At 47.6% G+C, this 12,036-nt stretch overlaps 1 protein-coding gene across 6 annotated transcripts in view; it reads right to left on the minus strand.

Annotated features, from left to right (window-relative positions):
- Positions 1–3,251, minus strand: part of Gkap1 (G kinase anchoring protein 1) — a 42,202-nt gene extending 38,951 nt beyond the window's left edge. For 2 of the 6 annotated variants that reach the window (XM_055629302.1, XM_055629297.1), the window contains exon 1: positions 1,676–1,979. The gene's annotated coding sequence lies outside the window, so the exon portion shown is untranslated. Of the gene's footprint in view, positions 1–1,675; positions 1,980–2,024; positions 2,122–2,453; positions 2,523–3,072 lie in introns of those variants that run through there. The other 4 variants (XM_055629301.1, XM_055629300.1, XM_055629299.1 and 1 more) reach the window with 4 other exon arrangements.
- Positions 3,252–12,036: the final 8,785 nt, after the last annotated feature.

Here is a 12,036-nt window from a genome sequence, read left to right on the forward strand (position 1 = left end):
CTGTCTTCATTTGCGCAGTTCCTGGAGTCTAGAATGTATCTTCCACTTGGAATTTATCCATCCCTCAAATTTAGCCCCGTTGCAAGTAACTCCGATCTGCCCTAGGTACCCGTGCACTGTCTTTAATATTCCTATACTTACATTTACTTGCTACTCAGCAGACTCCTTACGATAGCTGTCACTGTATCTAGCTCCCTACTGTCCCAACTTCAAAACACTAAACAACATGCATCTCTTCTTTGTGTTCCAAAAAAACATCTAGGACTTGGCATACTCATTAACAGATAAGTTTATCAGCTAGTTGTGAGAGTGCATACCTGCAGTCTCAGAACTGCTTGGGTAAGGCATGAAAGGGCATAGGTTCAAGGCTAGGCTGGGCTACACGGTAGGGAACTCTCAGCAAAGAAGAAATAACATTAAATTAACAACAAGACCAAGAAGCTTACTGGTTGGGGCCTAACTACACTCTCCAAGTAGAGTGCTACACCTGTGTGTGCAAAGAAACGCGTGCTTCTGAACTAGACAAACGAGGGTGCAAAGCACGCTTAGCGAACAATCGGTTCAAAACTGCTTCATTAAGAGTACCATCACAACACATTAGTCCTACAACTAATTTCTTTCTAGGAATCTTGTTTTTACAGGAAGCTTTTGATTTTGTGTCAAAGTGCTGCTTTTTAAAAGGTGAAGGTGTGAGCGAGATAAGCAACAGGCTAAGTTTCTAGCAAGCAACAGGCTAAGCTACAACCAGCAAGATTTACAAATGATCTATCTTCTTGGTCTCTATGAAGGGCCACAGCTATTATGATCTCCTTCCTCTATGACATCACTAGAGTCGGGAAAGAACTTGGTCCAGGGAAACTCAATTACCTACTTTTTACTTAAGAACAACCAATTTCATCCTCTTTAAAAATGAGCAGTGGTTACTGCCTATCAACGCTGTCTATCCGCCAGAGACTTCGGAAAGTAAAGGCCAAGTTAGCTAAATGTGGCCATTTGCAGGGTCTCACTGTGTAGCCTAGACTGGGATCAAACTGTCGATCCTGCTGTCCCAGACTCTTGAGTCCTGAAATACAGGCATCCACCACTACAACCAGCCGGAGAGGCCTTGGTGAAATCCAACATTAAAAACAACAAACTTAGATGACTTAGACTAGAAAAGGTCCTGGATATGATGCCAAGCACTACCCCCATCACAAAGTGAGGCTAAAATGAAGTGACATTCAGTATCACTAATCTCTGTGCCTGTCATTTTGACTTCCTAAAAGCTAAGGTTCACAAGGATCTAAGGACCAAGTGCATTCCGAAACTTTGCTCCCAACACACTTACTGCAAATGGCATAAGCTTAAAGCTACACCCCAAATCACACACACACTCAGACACACCCCAAACACACACTAGTTAAGCACAGCTTCCCTTCTCTAACCTTCCCTTCCTAATTTCTGTGGGTTGAGACCGTTAAAAAGCAAGCAAGCGAACACACAAACAAACAAACAAAAAAAAAACCCCAAACATGTACTAATGAAGCTCAAGGATTTTCACTTGCAGGCAACATCCCGCTGATCCACGTGTAGGTTCTTGCTCCATAGTGTGAGCTACAAGCCCCTAGGTTAGGCTTATTACACGTTTCCTTTGATCTTTGACGATACCCTCACTAAACAGGCTTTGACTACTTACCAATTTTAGTGGCATAAACTAGCGTAGGGAAGCCCTAGGTTTCTAGAAGGACTCTCAATATAGTATTACGGTTTTTAGGTAGTTTCTCGAGTATCTTTGGAGCTACAGCTTAACTTCATCCTGGATACGTTCCCAGAAACAGGCGAGGGTGCAGAGCGGTGCGTTTTCAGGGCTACTTGAAAAAGCCTTTCGTCTTTGGCTAGAACTCTCCACCGACATCAACCGAGGAAGATGGCACGGGGAGGGGGCGGGGCGGACAATGGAATAAACTTTTGTCCTAACCGCTCGGTATCTACCATCAGCCTGACGCGGGCGACCCCACCACCACGCGTGGCCGTTCGAGGCTTGCCTGCGAACCGTGCTCGTCTACCTCTGGCTGCCGGGAGGGCGGTGTGCGGTCCCTCACTCTCCCTCCTCCGGGAACCAAAGGCAAATCTCACGCACGAGCGGTTCCGGGTGCTCCAAAACTTGTTCGCGAAGTACCCGGAGAAAGAGCGCGGGCTGGGCGAGCCCCCGCTGCAGCCGAGACGCGGCGTCCGAGCCTGCGAGCAACACCCGCGTCAGGTGGGCAGCCTCCCGGGGCGGCGGGCCGGCCGCACCTGTCACCCCCGGCGGGCCAGGCCTGCGGCCCGCACCCCCCCGCCCGGCCCCACGCCGCAGCCTCCGCGGCCCTCTGGCCCTTCCCGCCGCCCGGCCCGGTCCGCCCCCCCACCCCCCGCCTCAGGCCTCACTCGGCCGCGTCGCCTCAGCCGCGAGCTGCGGGGCTCCGCGGACTCACCGGGCCTCGCCGCGGCGCGGCCGCTGTCCTCTCCCCCGCCGCTCCCGCGCTGGCCCCGGGCGTTGGGCGCGGGGCGCAGGGCGTCCGCAGTAACGGGCCCGCGGCCGGGCGGCGGTCGCGCGGCCGGCGGAGCGGAGCGGAGCGGACCCGCAGGCCTGGCGCCCGCAGCGGCGCGCGGGCTTCTCTCCCGAGGGGGCGCGGTGCGGCGCGGCGCCGCGCGGCGGACGCCGGCTCTGAGGAGAGGTCCGCGGGTGACGGACCGCGGAGGACCAGAACCACCTGCTGGAGGAGCGGCGCTACGGGGGCCGCGCAGGGTCCAAACGGCTCGCGTAGGCGGCGGCTCCGCGGTCCTCGGGGTCGCCGCGCCGGGAAGGTGGGAGGCCTTCCGGGACGGAGGCTTAGGCCGCCGGCCGCGCGGCGCGGCGGGATCGCCGGGCTCTCGGGAGGCCAGGGGGCGGAGGAGGACCTCCAGTCGGTGAGGGAGGGCGGTGCCGCAAGCCGAGATGCAAACAGCCAGACGGCCTCGGATTCCCTCGGGAAAACAGGACTGCTCAGTTCTGCCGCCCCCGACGGCGGTAGGGGCTTGGTTTAGTTTTGCAAGCAAAGTTAAGCGGCTTACCCAAACCCTCCAGCTAACGGCGGAGCTGTTCCGCTGTCCCACAGGAGTCACAGCAGCCGGCAAGATGCTGCAGGGAGACCGAAGGGACTTGAAGTTATCCTCGCACGCACAGAGAGAGAGGAGAGAAGCAAAGACAGAATTATAGCAGAGAGAGAGAGAGAGGGGAGAGAGGAGAGAGAGAGAGAGAGGCAAAGACAGAATTATAGTAAACGCCAAACCACCATAGGGCCTTGTGGAACAAACAGCGCTACACAGGATCCAAGGACTGCGTGCATCTGTGGGGCAGCGCGAGGGAAGAGGCATTTGGCATTGACCTGGGAAGAGGTGGGGTTTTGCGGGGAGACCTCAGGGCCCTTAGATGGAGGCTATTGGACGCTGCATTCCACAATGAGTGAAGATGCTAGAGGTTGGGGCATGCTGACAAGTGGCAGAGACAACTGAAAATGGGAAGCAAGTTCCAAGTGTAAGGTAGTTTTTTGTTTGTTTGTTTGTTTTAGGGTTTAGAAGTTCGGAGGAAGACAAGGCGGCTTTTGCTTTGTAAGTACTGTCTGAAGGAATGCAGATGTTAGGAGATGGAAAACTGACAGCCCCGTGTAAACCAGGTAATAACGAGATTAGAAGAGCTACTGAGTTGTGATGATACACACCTATGACCCCAACACTTGGGAAGCTGATCCAAAAAGTGAGTCCAATGCCAGGGCTTACACAGAAGATTGATCTGGGGTAAGACTGAGATGAAGGAGTTCAGGAAGAATTTGAAATGATTGAGAAACGATGTGGCAGTACATTCTACAGGATTTGACAACTCAATTAATTAGAGTTAGGAAGAAACAAAATGGGGGCTTGAGACTGGGAAAATGAATACTCAGAAGAGAAAGGAGGCAGCTACTTTTTCAGAAAAGATACAGTTTAGATTTGAAGGATTGAGGGCAGTTAGAAGTTAGAGAAGTTCCAAAAGAATGAATGTAAGAACTCCCAGCATGGTAGCATGCATTTGTTGTCCCAAAGATTAGCAGGCAGTGTCAGGTGGATCCCTGGGTCTTGCTAGCCAGCCTGTACCCCTGTTTCCCCACAAAGACAGCACTCAATGATAACCAAAGTTGTCCCTGTAGCCTCCATACATACATGCATATACATCCACCTGCATGTACATGAACACCAATGCATGGACACCTACCCCCCCCCCCCACACACACACACACTCACAAAAGAAAATAGAAACTCCTCAGCCTCACAGGCTATTACTGTGAAAGAAGGAGGCAGACTCAGTTACATCATCCTTAGAGTCTTGCTACCCCAAGTAAGGCCACATCCAAGTTAGCAGCAAGTTTTTAGAAATGCTCCCATTAACAACAGCTGCTTCAAAGAAGTTATGGGAGGTGCTGCCCCCTTCAGAGTTTGGATGTAGATGAGGAAAGTAAACGAGGAGGAGGAGCAACAGCAGCAATAGCAGCAGCAGAACCTGGGTAAGGCACCAGAGCAGGGACTGCAATCTCATCAAAGCTGGGCCTAGGGAGTGTGGGTCAGACCCACACATTGTGGAGGCTGAAAGCATGTGGGGGAGAAAAAAAAAAAAACTTGTTTGTGGTTTATGATTGGTTGCCTCCATCACCACACCAGCCATATTCTTGCTGAGAGCTTTATAGACTCTTGCCTTCTGACTGGGCATTGCCTAGAGAGACAGAGTCCTTGCTGTGTGCACACACTCGGGACATGTTGAAATAAGAGGGTGGATTGATAGATCAGGAACAGAGTGTTCTTTTTCAGCAGAGCAAGGAACAAGGTCATCTTGCTAATTGTTTGTCACAGTTCACGTCCCTGAACACAGACTGCTTTTCTCAGCCTCTTTGGTCAGTGCGCCCATGTATTATTTCCAGTAGAAAATGAACAAGAACTGTGCCTGCCATGCCAGGTAGGGCCCTTCACTTGAGCAGGGTTCTTCCTCCACTTGTTTCCTCTTTCTGTCACCTGGACCTAGGATATAGCAGCTCTGCTTCAGTTATCCAGATTACTTCAAGCCACAAGAAAGTGCCTGGATGAAGAAGAGTTTCCCCATCTTGACCCAAAACACCCAATTATTTGATGATGGATTTGCATTGAGTTAGAGCTTTTCTGGGGTTCATTTCTTTGTAGCCATTTGGCCTCTTGTGGGTAACGCCGCATTAACTAAGTCATAAAGGAGAAGCAGGCATGTCTGAGTGAAGAAGAGAGACAAAATGAGCTTTTCAGACACAACTAAAGCCTTCGGTAAAGGGTCAAGAAATTACAGTGAGAATAGTCAGTCAGTCATACATTCTTTTGCAGTTCATGTGCAGGCACTGAATGGGCAGTTCGGGCACTAAGCAGGACAGGGAGTTGGCCAGGAAGTGTAATAGGGAAGAAGGATGAAATATTGAAGGTAGAAACAAAGGGAGCATTATTATGTCAGGTATGGTAGGAGGGAAGGTTAAAAGGGTAAGGCACATCTAGAAACATGGTAAAGTTGGGAATGGAGAGGTGGTTCAGTGGTTAGGGGCACTGCCGCTCTTGCAGAGGACCTGGGTGGGTCTGATTCCCAGCATCCACATGGCTCACAAACTTCTGTAACTCCAGTCTCAAGGGATCTGACATCCACAGGCACCAGGCATGAATGTGGTGCACAGGTATACATGCAGGCAAACATCCATAAACATTTAAAAAAATAAAATATGGTAAGGTTTCTAAACTGGTACACTGGACCAGGTTAAATAGTTTTTAGAACCTGGGTCTTACAGGAAATTACCTAAAAACAACACAGTTGGGGACTTAGGATCTACACATTAAAATTAAAAGGGATCTAATATCAGGGTGCCAGGAGTGGTTGTGACAATGAGAATGTGTGCTGTACTTCAGATCCTAAGGGGCTCCCCAGAGGCCTATCTGGTGAAGGCTTGTTGCACAGAATCTTTGGGGGTATCTTTAAGATACAATGGACTCTGGCTGTGAAGTTTGCTCCCTGCCATGATACTCCCCACAGGCTCCAAGGCAACAGTGAGTCATGCACCAGAGCACACAAAACTGACTCCTGAAGTTTGTCTTTTCTCTTTTTAGCTGACTGCCTCAGGTACTCCTTGTAATGATAGCTGACTAGTAGGGGACAAGCGGGAGAAAGACCTTTGAAGAAGGAATGGTCAAAGAGTTGAGAGGCAATGAGGGGTTTGAAAGGAATATGCACTTACTTTACTGTGTATGTGTGTGCAGTGTCTTGTTAGCAACACGGCACACACACAGCAGTGGTCTCCTAAGACTGCATTGCACGGGGCTGTCCAGCTGCAATTCCAGTACTCGGGAGGTAGAGGCAGGAAGATCATGAGTTTGCTGCCAGCTTAAGCTACAAAGAGTCCGAGGCAAGCGAGATCCTGCCTCAGAGAAATAAAAACCCAACCAAACAGCCAACCAAGGTAGTGCTGCCTAATGACATCTAGCTGCCTTAGTCTGTGTAAGTGGCCTCTGTGATGTACACGACTAAAGCACCTCTCCATCCGCTTTTCAGAACATATCCCTGCCATTTTGCAGGGACTCTACTACACTTACGTGTCTACATGAAAGAGCTTCTCTTTGTTCCCCCCAAAACCCCATATGAAAGGCTTGGTTGCCACGGCAGTGCTTTTGGCAGTTGGTTGAACCTTAAAAAGGTGGAGCCTGGTAGAAGGTCTTTAAGTCAATGGGGGCAGCTCCTGAAGGGTTAAACGGAACTCTACATCTTCCCTTATTTAAACCCTGGCAACGAAGTAAGTGGTTTTACTTGCAAAATGCTCCTCTCTCAATGCAAAGGGGCCAGCTAGGTCATTTGGGGACCTCCAAAACTGAGCCAGAATTATTTACAACTTACAAAATAGTTTCTCTTTGTAAGTTGTCTACTACCTTAGGTACTTAACACCATAATTCAAAGCTGATTAGCCTGGAGTTGGAACCAGCTAGTCTAAGAGAAGGGATCTCTAAAGGTGAGGTTTGGGGCACTGTGGTGGGGAGTATGACTTTTAACCTCTTACAGTGAAGCTATCTACACTATCAGGGATTTCACTAGATTTCTGTCACTGACTTTCAAATGTAGGTTAATACTTGACAATGTACATATTATTTGAAGAAGCCCCTTGCATGAAAGACCAGCCCAAATGAAAAACAAGAACTTTTAAAAAGAATAAGGTTGGGAGGGGGTTTTAATAAAACCAGTGCACAGGCACAAAAAAGATGTCAGTTTTTTTAAAAACTGAAATTAATATTTACTTATCATTTCGTGTGTATGGGTGTTTGGATTGCATCTGTGTCCATGCACCACACATATGCAGTGCCCTCAGAGGCCAGAACAGTGCATTGGATCCCCTGGAACTGGGATAGAGATGGCTGTGAGCCTCCATGTGGATACCAGGACTAGAACCCTGATCTTCTGGAAGAGCCGTTACCTAGTTAGGGTTACTATTGCTATGATTAAACACCATGACAGAGAGCAGCTTGGAGAGGAAAGGGTTTATTTGGCTCACACTTCCACATCTCTGTTCATTACTGCAGGAAGTCAGACAGGAGCTCAAACAGGGAAGGAACCTGGAGACAGGAGCTGATGCAGAGGCCATGGAGGGGGCTGCCTACTGGCTTGTTCTCTATGGCTCACTCAGGCTGCTTTATAAAGAGCCCAGAACCACCAGCCCAGGGGTGACACCACCCTCAGTGGGCTGGGTTTCTTCCATCAATCACTAATAAGAAAATCCCCTACAGGCTTCCTGGAGCCTGACCTTACGGGAAACCTGTGTACAGCTTGTGTCAAGCTGACATAAACTCAGCAGCACAAGCAGCAAGTGCTCTTAACTGCCAAGCCAGCTTTCCAGACCAAATTCTTAAATATTCTGATTCCCATCTGCTTTACCAGAGAGAAGTACTCCATTCAAATAAGGGCACAAATCAAGAAACATGAAAATAGGAGGGTCTGATAAACAGGGAACGAAACTCCCTTTGCCTAGGGGGCCCCAGGAAGACTGCCAGGCCTAGAGAACAACGGGCCCACCCTCATGCCAACGAGTAGTGCATCCGCAGAGCGCCAGTCTCCAGAGTGGGGTGGCGATGGTGTGTTTGAACCATGTGAACGTAACTTCCCAACTCTGGTAGGACACACAGATGACATGCTGATAGCGATAGACAAAAGCAGACAGACTAAAAGCAGGGTTTATAAACACCAAGGAAAACATGTTTCTAGCAGAGTGCCTGCTCAAAGATGGCAGTTTCACCCACCAGCCAATGATGCTGAGGGAGAAGGGAGTGTGCTGCTTCATGGTTCCCATCTGCTCTGCCACACACACTACCAGGCATGCAGGGAGCAGAACTGCAGCGACGCCGCTGCTGAGTGTGAGGCCTAACGGAAGGAATCCTTTACTGTGGAAAGCTGCTCTAACGACACAGTGGGGCAGTTGACTGCTGACTGGTACGTGAAGTACCATGGGCGATGTTCATGTAATCGGTATATATATGGAAATAAGTCCCATGACAATTATACTGTGTGCTACATGGTTTTAACTACCTGACATTCTGGGGGGAACTATGGAAACACTAATTAAGAACAAACAGGTGATTGATGGGAGTTAGCACAGATGGGTGACTCGTCAGAGCACTGAGGATTTTTATTTAGGCCTGTGAGACTATTCTCCATGACGCTGTAATATTGAAAACTTGTATTTACAGTTGTTTGACCCCTTAGAATGTAAAACTTAGATAGTAAAACCTCATATAAAGTGTAGACATCAGGTAATAAGGATGGTCTGTGAGCTGAGCATGGTGGCTCAGCCTCAGGAGGCTGGAGATCACAAGTTCAAGGCTGGCCCGGGCTACATATCAGAGCTTAGCAGGGGGTAGGAGGAAGGTATGAGTTATGACAAGTGCATAACTGTTGAGGGAGCCACTCGGGTATGCAATTGGGTAGGTATGTGGCCCCTCTACCTTCGGCTCCTTTGTTATGGACCGAATGCTTCTCTTAAAATATAATCCACTTAGAAGGAAAAACAGAAGCCTCAACAAGGACAACCTCCCCTGTTCCAGAATACCACAGTATGCGAGGGTAGCAGTGGGGCGAGCAGAGGAGTTAGGTGAGCTGCTGAGCCTGCCTCTTGACTTGAATGGCATGTTCTGTATTCTGTGAAAGCCCACCCAGCTGTCCACTTGGGATGTGTGCATTGAGGGGAGGGGGAATAATAGGTAAAATATTTAAAAGAACTTAGAGAACTAAAGCAGAGGCCAAGTGTGGTGGCACACACCTTTAATCCCAGCACTCAGGAGGCAGAGGCAGGTCTGTCTATGGGAGTTCAAAGCCAGCCTGGTTTACATAGTGAGTTTCAGGATAGCCAGGGCTACATAGTGATACTGTGTCTCAAACAACAACAACAACCAAACCCAAAACAAGCAGGTTACTGTCTCTGGTCCCAAGGACTAGATATTAAAAGTTTGCCTTTAATATCTACCTTGCTTGTTCATGGTGGGACATACTAAATTCTCTGTGAGATACTGGGAATTCAATGTAGGGCCTTGTAAATGTGAGGCAAGCTCTCTGACACCGAGCCATTTTCCCAGCCCTCACTCAGGAAGTCTGTGGAAGTCTTCCTCCTTTCTTATTGGTTCACAATCCCACAGAACTCTTCAAACTGTAGGTTCTACTACCCTGAGTTTCCTCCTGCCTGCTTGGGTCCTGGGTACTCTGACCAGAGGTATTAACATCGATATATAGGCACACACTAACGGGAAGGAGCTCCCTCTGAAAACCCACAATGACAGCTACCATGGTAACGTCAAATTTGATCTGATTACTTCTGAATCTCCTTGTAGATCAGGACAAAAACGAAGGCTGCTTGCCTTCATTTACAAAAGTAAATGCCAAGCTCAGCCTCTCAAATGGCTACTGTTTGTAATCATGGAGAGCTTTTCTCCACCTGGATATTTTAATGAAGGAAAAAATTAAGTAAAATAATTGAGATTATATGCTTAGTGGAAGTGAATATCAGGTTTGTCTACAATCATATTTGCTTTGATCGACCCTTTCTGGTTCTTCATTGTAAAATCCCTTCACACTAATTTCTTTAGTTTATATTACTGTTTCTTGTGGTGTCAACTGAATGGCTTCCATTTTCCCAGGATTTTTAAGGGGTCTTTATACAATCCTGAGTAAATGGTAACCATAGGAAAAGAAGCTAGTATAAAAGTTGGGCTGTGTTATTTTTCTTTCTTTTAATTTTTTTTCAGACAGAGTTTCTCTGGCTGTCCTGAAATTTGCTCTGTAGACCAGCCTGGGCTTAGATTCTGAATCAGCCTGCCTCTGCCTAGACAGCTGGGAATAAAGGGCTGTGTTTTCAAATGGCAAATTCATAGCTCACTATGAGTCTTCTGTAGGAGGTGTTTCCATGGGTGTCTTCCATAGGGGGCTAATGTAAGCTGGGTATTAAAACCTTTCAAGATATGCTTGTCTTTAAAGTAGAACAAAGGAAACTGGGTATTTCTGTCCTTTTGTCAGAAAAAGAAATCCTCTCTAAATACATTAATTTCTTTTTCTTTCTGTCTTTTTTGTCACAAAGATGCCTGGGTATTTCTGTCCTTTTGTCAGAAAAAGAAATCCTCTCCAAATACATTAATTTCTTTTTCTTTCTGTCTTTTTTTTTTTTTTTTTTTTTTTTTTGCTGGTTTATGAAACACTTTCAGTAAACCTTTCTGTGCTATTCCCTGTATTCCTGTCCCTGGTCCTGTGTCTTCTCAGCTGTGGCCTGGATCCCAGTGGAGACTGAAGGGGGGAGTACCATGTGCCTATAACCTGCACAGGGCCAGGCGACAGAGTCTTCTAAAACAATATGTAAGATGTTTTGTGGGTGAGTGTGGGGTGACTGCTCCAGAGGGCCTAGCAGAATCAAGAGTCTGAAGCAAACTTTGCCAGAAGAAGGAAGAAGGGATACAAGGAGGGGAGGGCAAGGGCAGGGAGAGAGGACAGAGGAAAGGATAGAGGAGAGGAGAGGGAGAAAAGGAGAGGAAAGGGGAGGGAAGAGAGAGGGAGAATGCATGCTGGGGCTACAGAGATGGTTCAGCTGTTACCAACCTTGCAGACAACCTTTTTCAGACAACCAGAGTGCAGGGTTCAGGCCTCTTTGGGCACCTGCAATTGTGCATATTCTTTTTTCTTACACACACAGACACACACACACACACACACACACACACACACACACACACACACACATATACTTAGAACCATGAGGGAGAAAAGGACACTTTAAGCTCAATGTTGAGTGCTTGTGTGACATGCACAAGGCCTTGGATCTCCAGCATTATAAAAAGAAAACAACTCAAAATCAAATGAACAATATTTACCTGTCTAGGTTTGAAAAATCATACATTTTTGTATATACTGTAATAAGCTTGAAATTATAAATCATGAACAATTTTAAAGCAGTTTCCTTTGTTCTACTTTAAAGACAAGCATATCTTGAAAGGTTTTAAACTTTTTACTTTTCTGAGTGGTTTGTTCTTGAGCATAAAGGATCTTACACATTAGAGTGAAGGCTATGAAACTGCTGTCTTATAAAGTAAAGGAGCGATAACCCAGTGGAGATCTTGGTTAGAATTAGCCAGTGGAACATAACGCCGAAGTCTAATTTAGTATCTTCTGGTTCAAATTATATTGCTACCACTCCAAATAAAGGCAGTTCTGTGCCTGGTTATTGGTGTGGGCTGTATCCGCCAGAGAAGACTGCGCAGACATAGATGTAACCCAGTGGGAAGTCTTTAGTAGCCAGCCAGGGACCAACTGCACTAATGCTAGGATCACAGTGTAGCCCGGCTTTCTCAGGGTGAGCTTTAAACACAAAAACCTTGTCCTGGGTTGACATACTTCAGTTAACAAGAACAGTTAGCTAGAAGCAGAACTACAGAAGCCAAAAAGCAAGGTTAGTACATTTAGAAATTTTCCCAGAACTATGGACTTTG

This window comes from Psammomys obesus, unplaced genomic scaffold, assembly GCF_907164565.1.
Source record: "Psammomys obesus unplaced genomic scaffold, mPsaObe1.curated_primary_1811, whole genome shotgun sequence".
NCBI lineage: Eukaryota > Metazoa > Chordata > Mammalia > Rodentia > Muridae > Psammomys > Psammomys obesus.